Consider the following 10,062-nt stretch of genomic DNA (forward strand, 5'->3'; position numbering starts at 1 on the left):
TGGCTTTTACAAATGTAGAGATGTAACAAAAAAAATTGCCTTTAAAAAAAAAAACAAAAAAAGTTAACTTGCTCTAGACAAAAAAAATTCTTGCACAGATGAATACACTATTCAGTCCCCCGAAAAGAGAGGGCAATGATCTTTGATGGAGCAGATTTAACCACTTGACTACATGAAAAACAAAGAGGGAGAAACACAAATTTCAGTTTAATTTATTTTATTGGTTCATGGAGTTTTAGATCAACCATTGCCCATTGGAGGTTTGGTTTTTGTCACCTGAATAAAGGGAATATTCGACCTCCTCTGATTACGTAATCATGAAAAACATATCAAATGAATAATCTTATGCCTTATATGCCATGCTGAAAAAATAAAGCAAATAAATGTGAATTGACACTGCATCACAAACCTGAATTATCTCGTATCAAAATCAGTGGAATTGTACTGAAAGATCAACAATAGAACAGAATTATCAATAAAGGTATTCATGATACTTGCTCCCTCGCCAAGTTTTTTGAATGTCATTCTTAAATCGTGAATCATCAAAGCGTTCATCTCGCCATACAACAGCCAAACTATTATTCTCGCCTTTGTAATGGCTTGGAGAAAACAGAAATCATTCAGCCATACAAATAAATACATCAGGAAGCCATGTCCCTCCAGGTTTTGTTCTGTCAAGGAATCACCTTGGCAGAGTGTGAACCACAAGAGAAAGCTCATGGAGAATGGTAGACCAATAAACATACAAACCCCATAAAATTAGACAAAAGAGAGCTTCCAGAAAGAGTGTTCTTTGTTTAATATTCAACGTTAGCGCCTTAAGTCAGGGTGTTCAACTAAGAAACTCTGGAAAAGATGAAAACTTTAAAAATGGTTTTTATACGAAGCACCAAGAAACCTTGTGAGTTTGCGCTTTCCAAAAATTGGTGGACTTTGACAAGATCTAAACGCAGACAAAGAAGAAATAGGCAGACACTCAGCAATTCAGAAAATTAAGCGTATCTTATATATGAAGTCAAATACAGAAAGAGACGTACGGAGAGGGGAACCAATAGAGAGGAGGGCAGTGGATAAAAGAATCCCAGTTTGAATAAATACAGTAAAAGAGAAGCTGATGCAGAGGATGAGGATGACATGGCTTGAGAGTACACTCACATCCACTAAAGCCTCCCAATGATCTCTGGAGCCAATCCCTTTAGCCCTTGAAATCACATCTCTTATGACCTTCTCAAATCCCTTTGCGTCTCAAAACTTCTTAGAGTTGATGAAACGAAGAAGATGAAGATCGTAACAAACTCTTTCTATTTCTGTTAAGTGTTGAAAGTCAACATTACAAATGTATTTATAGATGGTTTACACATAACGGTATGCACATAACCGAACTTAACCGTAATAAACCAATATACTCTAATATTCCCCCTCAACATGGCAAATAGATAGATTTCAATGCCATCTTGCCCACAAGAGAGTAGAATTGCGGAGAGTACAGAGCTTTTGTGAAGATATCGGCCACCTGGTTATTCGTACGAACATGAAGGAGCTTGATGAAACCCAAGAGAACTCGTTCCCGGACCTGATGACAGTCAAGCTCGATGTGTTTTGTTCGCTCATGAAAAACCGGATTTGTGGCAATGTGAATAGCAGCAGTGGAATCGCAGTAGAAAGGAACCGGACCAGGGTGAGGTGACTGCAACTCAGCTAGCAGGTTACGAAGCCAGATGACCTCGCGAGAGCCATATTCCATTGCACGATATTCCGATTCTGCAGACGAGTGAGAAACAGTTTGCTGCTTCTTGGAACGCCAAGATATCAAGCTGTTACCAAGAAACATGCAGTAACCCGACGTAGAGCGACGAGAGTCAAGGCAAGAAGCCCAGTCAGCATCAGTAAAAGCTTGTAGAACCAAATCAGAATCAACAGAGTAGAATAGGCCAAGACCGATGGTTCCTTTCAAGTAATGCAGAACTTTATATGCTGCTTGAAGATGAGACTTCTTCGGAGCAGAGGTATACTGGCAAAGCTTGTTGACAGCAAACGTGATATCCGGTCTAGTAATCGTCAAATACATCATACGACCCACCAAACGTCGATAAGCAGCAGGATCATCTAACAGAGGTTCCTGTGAATCCAAACAGAGTTTTGCATTTGGATCCATTGGAATAGGAGAGGGCTTGCAGGCAAGTAAACCTGTGTCCTCCAAGAGTCCAAGAGTGTACTTTCGTTGACAGACAGATATACCTTTGCTAGAGCGAGCAATCTCCAAGCCAAGAAAGTACTTCAAAGGACCAAGATCTCGGAGTTTAAACGCAGAGCTTAGATCAATCTTGAGTTGATCAACATCAGTATCAGTGTTACTAGCGATGATTATATCATCAACGTAGACCAATACTGCAGTGATGATTCCCTCTAAAGTCAGGTAGATATAAGACATTTCGTAATATCAAAGAGTCATGAAGTCTGATAGAACCAATGCCAGCAATCTTAATACCAAGACCAGTGGGGAGAGTAACAGAAGTACTAACTGAATCAGTGAGATCCAGAAAAAGGTTTTTATCATGAGCCACATGATGTGTAGCTCCACTGTCTATAATCCACGTCTCTGAAGACATGGCATTCCTGGTTGCTTTCAACATTCCAACAAAACAGAGTGTAGAGGAAGAGAAAGCCATACCCGGGAGAGCTGTTATTGTGCCTCCAGAAGTAGAAGCAACACAGTTGGCTTGCATTTGTGGCTTGAGCTGAGTGTTGAAGTAAGCAATCACACCCTCTATTTGTTCTTTAGTAAGGCTGTTGACAACATTTGAAACCGAGTCCACAAATCCCATCTGAGCAACAATAGGTTTAGCATTGTTGTATTTCGGAGTTGATGAACTTTTATCGGCTTGTTGTTTTGGCTTGTGCTTAAACCCAACTGGATAGCCATGGATCTTGTAGCAAGTATCCACAGTGTGTCCGTTATAACCACAATGAGAACAAATCGGTCTGTTCTGCTTAGGAGGAACAGAAGTTTGAGCTGCATTGACAAGAGGCATAGCGGCAGTAGATTGATCAGGAGCATTAACATGAAAAGCAGTCGCAGTCAATACTGGAGTGAGATTTCTCTGATTAAAATCCTGATCCAGCAAGTTATAGATCTCAGAGAGCTCAGGAACGTGCTTCTTCATGATGATTTGACTCCTGATGACAGAGTAAGACTCATTTAAGCCAGCAAGAAACTTAATAACCTTCGCATGATCTGCTTTCTTTTCAGTTGCTTTGCAGCAGTCACAATGATGGCAAGTGTCAACACAATTAGCACCCTCAAGCTCATCCCAAAGCGTCTTTAGAGTGGTGTAATATGTCGCCAAATCCATAGATCCTTGCTGTAAAGACCATACCTGCTGAGTCAACTGATAAGAGCGTGGAAGATTAGTGATGTGAAAACGAGTTTCCAGATCTTTCCAGATTTCAACGGCGTCATTGAATCGGAGGATACTTTTGTAGATCTGCTTTGAAACAACATTGAGAATCCAAGACTTAACCATAGAGTTACATCGAGACCAGATCCGGGAATAAGGATGTGATTCGAGAGGCCTAGCTATAGATCCGTCAATGAATGCTAGCTTATTCTTAGCATCTAAGGCAATCTTCAACGCTATGCTCCAGTTATCATAATTCGTACCATCTAATACTTCGGAGATGATAGAGAGACCTGGATTGTCACCACTGGTGAGGAAGAAAGGTGAGTGAATGTTATCCAAGGGTAGATCGACAGCGATCGGAGATACAGGCGACGTCGGAGCTGAGTCTTCCGGAATAGGAACTCGACGAGCTGACGACGGAGCTTGTCTCGCGATACGGCGCAATCTTCGTGCAATCACCACCATCTTCACAGAGTCGAACGGGAACGATGATCAGAAAACAGAGAGGGGATCGATCGAGAGAATCATCGATCAATCGGAGGTCAAAGAAAGAAGAAAAGAAACGGATCGCTTGAGGTTTCAGCCTCAAAGCTCTGATACCATCTTAGAGTTGATGAAACGAAGAAGATGAAGATCGTAACAAACTCTTTCTATTTCTGTTAAGTGTTGAAAGTCAACATTACAAATGTATTTGTAGATGGTTTACACATAACGGTATGCACATAACCGAACTAAACCGTAATAAACCAATATACTCTAATAAAACTCAATCCAGCTTTCACATAATCCAAGCTACTTCAAATCTCATATGCTCCTCCACATCTCGTGCTCGATCTCTCTATACAAATCATCACCTTTTTGATACTTCACAGCTGCTGGTAGGTAGATCTTTTGGAGAAGAAAGCTCCAAACTGCTGAATTTTGTCACTTTTTATGAGAAAGTTTCCTTAAAAAACAAAAAAATAAATGTTATAATCTTTATGAACACCCAACTACTCAGTTAGATTAGAATTACAGTCTATGTCTCTGCTGAGTTTTCGAGTCCTCAAAGTAACCAAATATACCTATTTTTGGCATTTCTCACTAAACTTGGCAAAATCGGAATGTCTATTCTTTACACAGCTTGTCATGCTTTTCTGACTTACAGAGGAAATCAGTAATGTAGATAACAAAAATTACAGAACTATAGCTCCCAAATCTTCATACTACAGATTTACCATTAAAATGAGTTTCTTATTCACACCAACAAATAGCTAAAGCTGCAACCTCAAAATTATTTAAAGAGGTACAATAACCACTAAAATGTCCTAAATAAAACTTTGAGCCACATGTGTGAAAGCAAAATAAAGCAAAGAAAGAAAATAAGTGGAAAGAGCGATGAGCTTGACAGATGTTGTCCTTTCTGATTTCCTAGCGGTGAGGATGTTCATCGCAACCAAGAAACAAATTTATAGGCGGAGTTACCTTGGAGAGTGATGAAGCTGATTTAGTGCTAGAGAGTGGGGGAGTGGTGAAGACCACGTAAATGCTTGGTTTAATGGGGAAGACTGATAATGCAGACGCTACACTGCTTTATTTGGAGACGATGTGATCCGAAGAGGTGATTCTCCTCTGCAACGCGAACAAAGACAAGAAAAACCTAATAACTACTGGGCCAGAGTGAAAATTATATTATATGATTTTATATCTATACTAATAAAGTTGGCTTTTTTTTTTCTTGGGGAGAATTAAGACACGTGCATCTATTTTATTTCAATCATCGAAAGTTGTTTTTAACGGGCTTGGGTTGTTAGCCAGAAATCACGTGGATTCTACAATTTTCACTCTGGCCCAGTAGTTATTAGGTTTTTCTTGTCTTTGTTCGCGTTGCAGAGGAGAATCACCTCTTCGGATCACATCGTCTCTAAATAAAGCAGTGTAACGTCTGCATTATCAGTCTTCCCCATTAAACCAAGCATTTACGTGGTCTTCACCACTCCCCCACTCTCTAGCACTAAATCAGCTTCATCACTCTCCAAGGTAACTCCGCCTATAAATTTGTTTCTTGGTTGCGATGAACATCCTCACCGCTAGGAAATCAGAAAGGACAACATCTGTCAAGCTCATCGCTCTTTCCACTTATTTTCTTTCTTTGCTTTATTTTGCTTTCACACATGTGGCTCAAAGTTTTATTTAGGACATTTTAGTGGTTATTGTACCTCTTTAAATAATTTTGAGGTTGCAGCTTTAGCTATTTGTTGGTGTGAATAAGAAACTCATTTTAATGGTAAATCTGTAGTATGAAGATTTGGGAGCTATAGTTCTGTAATATTTGTTATCTACATTACTGATTTCCTCTGTAAGTCAGAAAAGCATGACAAGCTGTGTAAAGAATAGACATTGCGATTTTGCCAAGTTTAGTGAGAAATGCCAAAAATAGGTATATTTGGTTACTTTGAGGACTCGAAAACTCAGCAGAGACATAGACTGTAATTCTAATCTAACTGAGCAGTTGGGTGTTCATAAAGATTATAACATTTATTTTTTTGTTTTTTAAGGAAACTTTCTCATAAAAAGTGACAAAATTCAGCAATTTGGAGCTTTCTTCTCCAAAAGATCTACCTACCAGCAGCTGTGAAGTATCAAAAAGGTGATGATTTGTATAGAGAGATCGAGCACGAGATGTGGAGGAGCATATGAGATTTGAAGTAGCTTGGATTATGTGAAAGCTGGATTGAGTTTTATTAGAGTATATTGGTTTATTACGGTTTAGTTCGGTTATGTGCATACCGTTATGTGTAAACCATCTATAAATACATTTGTAATGTTGACTTTCAACACTTAACAGAAATAGAAAGAGTTTGTTACGATCTCCATCTTCTTCGTTTCATCAACTCTAAGATGGTATCAGAGCTTTGAGGCTGAAACCTCAAGCGATCCGTTTCTTTTCTTCTTTCTTTGACCTCCGATTGATCGATGGTTCTCTCGATCGATCCCCTCTCTGTTTTCTGATCATCGTTCCCGTTCGACTCTGTGAAGATGGTGGTGATTGCACGAAGATCGCACCGTATCGCGAGACAAGCTCCGTCGTCAGCTCGTCGAGTTCCTATTCCGGAAGACTCAGCTCCGACGTCGCCTGTATCTCCGATCGCTGTCGATCTACCCTTGGATAACATTCACTCACCTTTCTTCCTCACCAGTGGTGACAATCCAGGTCTCTCTATCATCTCCGAAGTATTAGATGGTACGAATTATGATAACTGGAGCATAGCGTTGAAGATTGCCTTAGATGCTAAGAATAAGCTAGCATTCATTGACGGATCTATAGCTAGGCCTCTCGAATCACATCCTTATTCCCGGATCTGGTCTCGATGTAACTCTATGGTTAAGTCTTGGATTCTCAATGTTGTTTCAAAGCAGATCTACAAAAGTATCCTCCGATTCAATGACGCCGTTGAAATCTGGAAAGATCTGGAAACTCGTTTTCACATCACTAATCTTCCACGCTCTTATCAGTTGACTCAGCAGGTATGGTCTTTACAGCAAGGATCTATGGATTTGGCGACATATTACACCACTCTAAAGACGCTTTGGGATGAGCTTGAGGGTGCTAATTGTGTTGACACTTGCCATCATTGTGACTGCTGCAAAGCAACTGAAAAGAAAGCAGATCATGCGAAGGTTATTAAGTTTCTTGCTGGCTTAAATGAGTCTTACTCTGTCATCAGGAGTCAAATCATCATGAAGAAGCACGTTCCTGAGCTCTCTGAGATCTATAACTTGCTGGATCAGGATTTTAATCAGAGAAATCTCACTCCAGTATTGACTGCGACTGCTTTTCATGTTAATGCTCCTGATCAATCTACTGCCGCTATGCCTCTTGACAATGCAGCTCAAACTTCTGTTCCTCCTAAGCAGAACAGACCGATTTGTTCTCATTGTGGTTATAACGGACACACTGTGGATACTTGCTACAAGATCCATGGCTATCCAGTTGGGTTTAAGCACAAGCCAAAACAACAAGCCGATAAAAGTTCATCAACTCCGAAATACAACAATGCTAAACCTATTGTTGCTCAGATGGGATTTGTGGACTCGGTTTCAAATGTTGTCAACAGCCTTACTAAAGAACAAATAGAGGGTGTGATTGCTTACTTCAACACTCAGCTCAAGCCACAAATGCAAGCCAACTGTGTTGCTTCTACTTCTGGAGGCACAATAACAGCTCTCCCGGGTATGGCTTTCTCTTCCTCTACACTCTGTTTTGTTGGAATGTTGAAAGCAACCAGGAATGCCATGTCTTCAGAGACGTGGTTTATAGACAGTGGAGCTACACATCATGTGGCTCATGATAAAAACCTTTTTCTGGATCTCACTGATTCAGTTAGTACTTCTGTTACTCTCCCCACCGGTCTTGGTATTAAGATTGCTGGCATTGGTTCTATCAGACTTCATGACTCTTTGATATTACGAAATGTCTTATATCTACCTGACTTTAGGGGGAATCATCACTGCAGTATTGGTCTACGTTGATGATATAATCATCGCTAGTAACACTGATACTGATGTTGATCAACTCAAGATTGATCTAAGCTCTGCGTTTAAACTCCGAGATCTTGGTCCTTTGAAGTACTTTCTTGGCTTGGAGATTGCTCGCTCTAGCAAAGGTATATTTGTCTGTCAACGAAAGTACACTCTTGGACTCTTGGAGGACACAGGTTTACTTGCCTGCAAGCCCTCTCCTATTCCAATGGATCCAAATGCAAAACTCTGTTTGGATTCACAGGAACCTCTGTTAGATGATCCTGCTGCTTATCGACGTTTGGTGGGTCGTATGATGTATTTGACGATTACTAGACCGGATATCACGTTTGCTGTCAACAAGCTTTGCCAGTATACCTCTGCTCCGAAGAAGTCTCATCTTCAAGCAGCATATAAAGTTCTGCATTACTTGAAAGGAACCATCGGTCTTGGCCTATTCTACTCTGTTGATTCTGATTTGGTTCTACAAGCTTTTACTGATGCTGACTGGGCTTCTTGCCTTGACTCTCGTCGCTCTACGTCGGGTTACTGCATGTTTCTTGGTAACAGCTTGATATCTTGGCGTTCCAAGAAGCAGCAAACTGTTTCTCACTCGTCTGCAGAATCGGAATATCGTGCAATGGAATATGGCTCTCGCGAGGTCATCTGGCTTCGTAACCTGCTAGCTGAGTTGCAGTCACCTCAGCCTGGTCCGGTTCCTTTCTACTGCGATTCCACTGCTGCTATTCACATTGCCACAAATCCGGTTTTTCATGAGCGAACAAAACACATCGAGCTTGACTGTCATCAGGTCCGGGAACGAGTTCTCTTGGGTTTCATCAAGCTCCTTCATGTTCGTACGAATAACCAGGTGGCCGATATCTTCACAAAAGCTCTGTACTCTCCGCAATTCTACTCTCTTGTGGGCAAGATGGCATTGAAATCTATCTATTTGCCATCTTGAGGGGGAATATTAGAGTATATTGGTTTATTACGGTTTAGTTCGGTTATGTGCATACCTTTATGTGTAAACCATCTATAAATACATTTGTAATGTTGACTTTCAACACTTAACAGAAATAGAAAGAGTTTGTTACGATCTTCATCTTCTTCGTTTCATCAACTCTAAGAAGTTTTGAGACGCAAAGGGATTTGAGAAGGTCATAAGAGATGTGATTTCAAGGGCTAAAGGGATTGGCTCCAGAGATCATTGGGAGGCTTTAGTGGATGTGAGTGTACTCTCAAGCCATGTCATCCTCATCCTCTGCATCAGCTTCTCTTTTACTGTATTTATTCAAACTGGGATTCTTTTATCCACTGCCCTCCTCTCTATTGGTTCCCCTCTCCGTACGTCTCTCTCTGTATTTGACTTCATATATAAGATACGCTTAATTTTCTGAATTGCTGAGTGTCTGCCTATTTCTTCTTTGTCTGCGTTTAGATCTTGTCAAAGTCCACCAATTTTTGGAAAGCGCAAACTCACAAGGTTTCTTGGTGCTTCGTATAAAAACCATTTTTAAAGTTTTCATCTTTTCCAGAGTTTCTTAGTTGAACACCCTGACTTAAGGCGCTAACGTTGAATATTAAACAAAGAACACTCTTTCTGGAAGCTCTCTTTTGTCTAATTTTATGGGGTTTGTATGTTTATTGGTCTACCATTCTCCATGAGCTTTCTCTTATGGTTCACACTCTGCCAAGGTGATTCCTTGACAGAACAAAACCTGGAGGGACATGGCTTCCTGATGTATTTATTTGTATGGCTGAATGATTTCTGTTTTCTCCAAGCCATTACAAAGGCGAGAATAATAGTTTGGCTGTTGTATGGCGAGATGAACGCTTTGATGATTCACGATTTAAGAATGACATTCAAAAAACTTGGCGAGGGAGCAAGTATCATGAATACCTCTATTGATAATTCTGTTCTATTGTTGATCTTTCAGTACAATTCCACTGATTTTGATACGAGATAATTCAGGTTTGTGATGCAGTGTCAATTCACATTTATTTGCTTTATTTTTTCAGCATGGCATATAAGGCATAAGATTATTCATTTGATATGTTTTTCATGATTACGTAATCAGAGGAGGTCGAATATTCCCTTTATTCAGGTGACAAAAACCAAACCTCCAATGGGCAATGGTTGATCTAAAACTCCATGAAC

General features: G+C 40.2%; 2 pseudogenes; one reads left to right on the plus strand and one right to left on the minus strand.

Moving 5' to 3' along the window:
• Nucleotides 1-72: 72 nt before the first annotated feature.
• On the minus strand, nt 73-4,458 carry LOC130497489 (probable acyl-activating enzyme 18, peroxisomal; annotated as a pseudogene).
• A 1,521-nt stretch (nt 4,459-5,979) lies between these two features.
• Nucleotides 5,980-9,813, plus strand: LOC108831629 (probable acyl-activating enzyme 18, peroxisomal; annotated as a pseudogene).
• The last annotated feature ends 249 nt before the right edge of the window (nt 9,814-10,062 follow it).

Source organism: Raphanus sativus, chromosome 1, assembly GCF_000801105.2.
Source record: "Raphanus sativus cultivar WK10039 chromosome 1, ASM80110v3, whole genome shotgun sequence".
In the NCBI taxonomy this organism is placed as follows: Eukaryota; Viridiplantae; Streptophyta; class Magnoliopsida; order Brassicales; family Brassicaceae; genus Raphanus; species Raphanus sativus.